This window comes from Rhinoderma darwinii, chromosome 3 (genome assembly GCF_050947455.1).
Source record: "Rhinoderma darwinii isolate aRhiDar2 chromosome 3, aRhiDar2.hap1, whole genome shotgun sequence".
Taxonomy (NCBI): Eukaryota; Metazoa; Chordata; class Amphibia; order Anura; family Rhinodermatidae; genus Rhinoderma; species Rhinoderma darwinii.
The window spans coordinates 208,431,884-208,437,915 of NC_134689.1; positions in this window are offsets into that span (position 1 = coordinate 208,431,884).

Genomic DNA, 6,032 nt, shown 5'->3' on the forward strand with positions numbered 1-6,032 from the left:
CACATAATACACGCCCACTTGGGCTTTTACTTTAAACACGCCCAGTTGTACTTTTGCAAACCTCATTTGCATAAATACAAAAATGGTCATAACTTTGGCCAAAAATGCTCGTTTTTTAAAAATAACGTTACTGTAATCTACATTGCAGCGCCGATCTGCTGCAATAGCAGATAGGGGTTGCAAAATCTGGTGACAGAGCCTCTTTAACAATACATGGCACCATGGATTTATAACAATTAAATATTTGTTATATTACTCCAGTATATCAGGCTCCCGAGTTGACATTTTTATTATAAGAAATGTATTGAAATAAATAAATTGCTAATTTAGAGGAAAAAAAATGACAAAAGCCTTAAAACCGTGTGACTGTGACCTCTCACCAAAACCGGACTTTTTTTCATGATCGTGTTACTGCTTTGAAATTAGGAAGTTATTTATTCATGTGATTGAAATGAATGTGGAATAAATGATGAGATGTATGTATTGATGGGAACCTGTTACACTTGCCAGGGTTTTCAGCGTACAAATGCTGTTTGTTACCGATGAGTATATGGTTTTGTTACTGGGCAATTGTTTTTGTACTATATGTGGACAAACCAAATTTAGCGCTTCGTAGTTATGGCAAAATGCTTTTATTGTATTTAGTGTAAATGAAGATGATTGGTGTACTGTGAATATATATTATAATTGCAAATGTTCTTTACAATTGTATAGGTTGCTCCCTAAAGGTTCATTTACATATGCATATTATGTTTGTTTGATCATTTGTGCTTTAGTGTATCCTAGAAGGGATGCGAGCCAGTTCTAAGTTTGCTACCAGCATCACGCTCATGCCATGTAGAGGTCAAGCCCAACACCATCACTTTGTATTCATTTCCTCTTATTATAATCCCCCTCTAAATCAACCTTGCACTATTGTAACACTCAGGTTGCTGCAGGCTTGTAACTGTTAGGGTATGTTCACACGTGCACGTCCGTTACGGTTGAAATTACGGAGCTATTTTCAGGCGAAAACAGCTCCTGAATTTCAGACGTAATGACAAGTGCAGGCGTTTTTCGCAGAGTCCGTTAAGGATGTAATTGGAGCGGTTTTTCTATGGAGTCAATGGAAAACGGCTCCAATTGCGTCCCAAGAAGTGACATGCACTTCTTTGACGTGGGCATCTTTTTTTACGCGCCGTCTGCACAGAACATCGTAAAGCCCATTCAAATGAATGGGCAGATGTTTGCCGACTCTTTCAAGCAGTATTTTCGGCCGCAATTCCAGGCGTAAAACGCCTGAATTACGGCCGTAAATAGTGCGTGTGAACATACCCTAAGGGTATGAGCGCACTGCTTATTTTTCGGGCCGTAAACGGCCGAAAAATCGGAAGCAGAATGCCTCCAAACATCTGCCCACTGATTTCAATGGGAAAAACAGCGTTCTGTTCCGACGGGCCGTTTTTTTTTACGCAGCCGTTTGTAAAAATGGCCGCGTAAAAAGAAGTGCATGTAACTCTTGAGCAGTTTTTCCATTGATTATAGAAAAACAGCTCCAAAAACGGCTGTAAAAAAACGCGAGTGGCTTAAACATCCGAAAATCAGGTGCGGTTTTACATTTTGGTGCAGAATTTTTCTGCTGTGGAAAGTTATATGTATGTGTTCATTTTGGATGCGTTATTTTAACATAAACTTGACTGTTATACTGAAATACGCGACACATATGCAGCAAATCGCATTAGTGAATTGTGCAATCTCTGATCGCCACTGATTTCTAGAATAAAAGCGCTTTGTAAAGAGCTCAAACTCCTTTGAAGGCGCAGTGACCCACAGCAGATTTTACTGAAGAAATTGTCTGCAACTGAAAATCCGTTTCATTCATCTGAATGTGGTTGTTTCCGCAGCAGGTGCCTGGGTTTCTGAACCTTCCATTCAGATCAATGGAACTGATTTTTAGTCGGACAATTTTTGCAACAAAATTTGCTGCCTGTTACTGCACCAATGAAAATGTCGCGCTGATCATGATTAATAGATTTTTTTTATTGCTCTGGCGTGGGACCGGAAGTATAGTTACGCAGTCTTCCTTCAAGATGACCCGACTCCGTCATGTATCTGACCCCGCTGTACTCTATATACTAGCTGTAGTTACTGCTTATACATAAATTACAACGGGGGACCGGAATGTATATTAGTGAGTGTATTTACATATTGCAGTGAGTACACTGTGAATACTTTTCGCTCCCCACGTAACCCCTTTCTAAGGCTGTGTTCCTATCACATTAAAGTCCCATGTTTGGCGTATGCATCGGGAAAACTCCCGATTCGTATGCCAAACGTATCCTTAGGCCCCATTCACCCGGCGTATGCCAAAAGTGTGTCCTTTTGGCATACATTTTTGCTGTATAGAATAGCGTTGTAGACAAAGGTTAAAAAAACAAACAAAAAACAGCGGTATATGTTTTTTCCACTGTGGAAGCTTATTAGCAATATATGCCTATACAATGGGATACATTGCAGTTACCATCTTTATATGTCGTGAGATTCTCCCGATGTATATCTCTGACATAGGGCTGTAATGTGAACACAGCCAGTTTGGGATGGTATTTGTTAACCCCTTAATGACTAGGCCTTAATGACCAGCTACATTTTCGCTTTTGCCTCTCCGGCTTTCCCTAGCCATAACTTATTTTTTATTTTTTCAGTGACGTGACTGTATGAGGCATTGTTTTTTTGAAGGAGAAATTGTATTTCTTTCCTGCACGGTTTGAGAGTACAAAAAAAATGTACTGTTTAAGCTGTGTAATTTCGTTTTGCGGGGTGAATATATAAAGTGTGATTTTCAGCCTTATCTTTTATCATGTTCACACTAAGGCCTTATTCACCCAAACATGTCAGTTTTGTGTGCTTAAAAAACGCAGCGTTTTTCCTGCGTTGCAGTTCCGTGTGACATCAGTGTATGGTGCTTTTCAGCGGTTTTTACACGCGTCTGTCATACGTATGTCATGCGTTATTTACGTCAGCAAAATAAAATGAAGGTGTTTTTTTTTTTTTCCTAATTTCTTGAGCAACTGTTGCGTGAATCACGCACAGCACACTGATGTGTGTCCGTGATTTTCACGCACCCATTGACTTCAATCGGTGCGTGATGCGCAAAAAACGCACAAGTATAGGACATGCAGTGAGTTCCACGCAGCGGACACACGCTGTTTGAAAAACACTGTCTGGGTGGCCCCAGTGACTTGCATAGGTCCGTAAGACATGCGTTATTTTCACGCGCGTAACACGGACGTGAAATACGCTCGTGTGAATTAGGCCTAAAACTGTTAAATTAGTTCTACAGGTTATTAGTCGTGGAAATATAAAATGTGTGGTTTTATTTTTATGTAATGTATATAGGAAATGAAAAAAAATTAACAAAATAAAAAGTATAAAATATATTTTTAGTCCCATGAAGGAACAACTTTATTCATTACTTATGTATTAGCATACTTCTGTATGCTAATGCATTACACGGTCATGCTGAACAGACTACCATGGGGTCCTTTCTAGGTCCCCAGGGCTGACTGCAGAGGGTTCACTTAGTCCCCAATCGCGTCACAGGGTTCCCATTGATGCGATCGAAGAGGGAATTTGATCATGCCATGGTCACGGCCCTTTAGTCTTAAGTTTGGCGTATGCATTGGGAAAGTTCGCTTTTGGCGTACTTTTTTTGCTGTATAGAATAGCAAAGTAGACAAAGTAAAAAAAATAAAAATATTTATATATATATATATATACACTTAGTTTATTTATTTTTTCTCTGTGGAAGTTTATTAGCAATGTATACCACTGTATGCCTATACAAAGATACATTGCAGCGTTCTGTCTTTATATGTCGTGAGATTCTCCCGATGTATACCTCGGATATAGGGCTATAACGTGAATGTCAACACAGCAAGTTTGGGCTGTTAATCTGTAAATTATTTTTCAAAGAAATCCTTATCCATATAGGTCAAAAATTACTTCGTCCATTTAAGGACCATTATGACATAACTGTTCAAACAACTTATGCTGACCTAATAGTATACCTGATATAGAACAACTTACTGTTAAAATTCACTTGTTTTATTTATGCAAATTCTGTGTGAAGTTACTGCCACTAGGTGTCTCCCTTCCTGTAATCTGCCGTCCACACCCTGTTGTCAAGCAAAGTCCACTGCTAGTTGCAGAGCAAAATTGAGGGGTTGCAGAATGGGGGGGGGGGGGGGTCACTTCACTGCCTGTCCATACAAGTCTATGGAGAGATCAGGGGGAGCAGAGAGAGTCAGCAACAGACACGCTGTATACCACCTGTGCACACATATGACAGCTTATTCTGAAAAGTCTCTTGAAAAGTTGTGTGTGCTTTTTCTAAAAAGTTAGGTATGCTTCAACAAAGTCCCATGTCCATGGAAAAACAGTTTAATTATTGGGATTATTGGTATTCGGCAACATTTCCTCTTTATTTAGGGGCACATGTTTAAATCATGTACTTTATGCAAACTACGCCTCTCTTATAATTACATAGTTCCTCTGGACCAATCAGTCACATCCACAGCACTGTAGTGTAGCAGGAGTCGTAGATGTAGTCGGCCGAGAGTTTTGAAATTTGCATAGAGCACTAGCTTTAGGCTGGGTTCACATGGTGCATTTTTTTGCTTTGGTATACAAACTTCCATGTCTCAATGGGAGATCACCAACCAAAACAAAAGAACCGCAACAAAAATGCACCATGCGAACCCAGGGGGAGTCACAACGTATATTTTTTTTATTCAGTGTTTTTGGGGAGGTAGAATAATGATCAAAAAGCTGTATGAACCACGAAATGGTACCGAGGAAAAAGTCAACTCTTCCAGCAAAAAACAAGCACTCAAAGCTACAGTCACTGAAAAAGAAAATTATTGGTGTTGGAATGTGACAAGATAAAAATAATTTTTTTTTTTAGCAAGGTCTTATGCACAGCCGTGATTTTCGGGTCGGCCGGCTGTGGAGTGTCACCCGTGGGCCGTGCACATTAATTTCTATGATCCTGGACCGCAAAAAGAACGAACATGTCTTATAACGGCTGTATTTTGCGGTCCAGGCTTCTGGGCCATGCACGGACCGTGGCAACCACGGTCGTATGCATGGGCCCATTGAAATGAATAGAGCCACAATTCGCCCACAAAAATACGTTCGTGTGCATGGGGCACAAAAGTTGTAACAAAAAAAAAAAGTTAGAAATTTGGTATGGCCATAACCTGACAGTGAGATTTACTCCTAACAACCCCAAATCTGCAAAACTCAATAGTTTTTAGGCTTTATGTACACCTGGGTCACTGCAGGAATTTACCGGACGTTGTACTGTTGTACATGGGAATAACCTTCTTAGTAACAATCCTAGTGCTGTTGAAAACCAAAGTTTCAGGCGTGTTGCAAAATGACCTGCAGTTTGATTTAGTTATGGTTTCTTATAGACAACAGTTGTATAAAAGGAACAGTCCTAGGAATATTATTGAAATGGAACAGTGGAAAGTTACTGGTGATCTAATGATTAGTGCCTCACAATACACAGCGTTTACATGAAGTAGTAATTCAACAAGAAATACTGCTTGGTTTACAAGTTATATTGCAGCCATCCGATAGACCTCTCTAACACATGCCGGCATTTCAACGGTTTAGATAGGACTTTCCTCCATAAGAAACTTGGCTCGAAATTATTATAAATTGACAACTACATTCTTTTTTATAATGCATCCGAATGGTAAATTGTTACAGAAGTTGCTAAACAGTACTTTACTTAGATGTCTTATTTGCTGTTACATTTATTACAATTGGGCCAAGAGCCGGTTGTCCTTTGAGAAAATCGGTTTTTGACAGGTTGGGGTTTGCTTCAATTCTCTGCATTACCTGTGCTCTCATTCTCATGACATCACTCACCAACAAAGCTTTATCGTATAGCACAAAGAAATGTCACGGACCAGAACTGGCCTCTGTTTACATCATTAACAGTAGTGGGGGTTTCTTAATAAAAAGCACGATGTGTGTGACTACAA